General features: G+C 47.0%; 1 protein-coding gene across 1 annotated transcript in view; it reads right to left on the reverse strand.

The window, feature by feature from the left end:
• The window catches only part of pdzd3b (PDZ domain containing 3b), an 18,494-nt gene that overhangs the window by 8,979 nt on the left and 8,236 nt on the right, over positions 1-1,279 (reverse strand). The window lies entirely within an intron of this gene.

Below are 1,279 nucleotides of genomic sequence, written 5' to 3' on the forward strand. Positions count from 1 at the left end.
TTCCTCAGCTGCATCATCCTCACAAAACAGAAGAGGAGAAAGACCCAACTGCAGGAAGAAATCAAAGAAAAACTAAAGTAGGAATATTTTTACACCAAAAGCATAATTCTTAAAGAGAAATGTCAGAACTTTTGAAGTGGGGTTCTGTTCATAGGATATAGAAAAATCCCGCCATGATTCTTGGGCTTTACACAGGGCTTAATTTGTAAACTGATCGATGCTGGGAACGCAGTAGTGGGTGGGCCGGGGGTTGGGGGTCTGGGCGTCTGGGCGTCTGGGCGTCTGGGGGTCCTCCCCCAGAATATTTTGAATAAAGTAGATGTTATTTCCTGTATTTTGATGTATTTTAACAGGTTGTTAACTCCTTCAGCTTGACAGCCTCCCTAACCCGGGGTGTCCACAACTGAGTTTGAGGAGGGCCACCGTGTGAAGCACCAACAACCTTGTAACCACAGCGCAAGGCAGCCACTTTAACAATTGAGTCGTGGAACATGGCCCACTCTGACTCAGTGTCCCCCGCCTCAGCTGGGATGCAGTTAAAGCTCTCCCGGAGGTGTGAGTTGATGATCTTCCTGATAGGTTCTTCTGCCAGGCATTCTCAGCAAGCCCTCACTACATGTTTGGGTCTACCGGGTCTGTCCGGCATCTTCTCCCACATCTGATCCAACTCACTACCAGGTGGTGATCGCTCAGCTCCTTTCTTCACCTGAGTGTCCAAAACAAATGGCTGCAAATCAGATGACACGACTACAAAGTCAATCATCAATATTTGACCTAGGATGTCCTGGTGCCAAGTGCACTTATGGACACTCTTATGTTGGAACATGGTGTTTGTGATGGACAACGTATGACTAGCACAGAAGTCCAACAACAGATCACTGCTTGAGTTCAGATCAGAGAGGTCGTTCCTCCCAATCATGCCACTCCAGGTCATACTGTCATTAACCACACGGGCATTGAAATCCCCAGCAGAATAAAGAAGTCCCCAGCTGGTACACTTTCCAGCACCCCCAACAAAGATTTCAAGAAGGCCGGATACTCTGAACTGTTGTTTGGTGCATAGGCACAAACAACAGTCCGAGCCCATCCCCCCACCCAAAGGTGCAGGGAAGCTACCCTCTCATATACTGGGGAAAACTCCAACACTCAGCAGACTCAAAAAAAAAAAAACCATTCATGGAAACATAAACACCACAAAATATACAGATCCCAACAAACAGCTGGCTGAAGCGATCCAGATGCAGCCTGGAAGCACAAATGTCAATGTACAAATATAACA

Source organism: Nematolebias whitei, chromosome 14 (genome assembly GCF_014905685.2).
Source record: "Nematolebias whitei isolate Nwh7 chromosome 14, NemWhi1, whole genome shotgun sequence".
Lineage (NCBI taxonomy): Eukaryota > Metazoa > Chordata > Actinopteri > Cyprinodontiformes > Rivulidae > Nematolebias > Nematolebias whitei.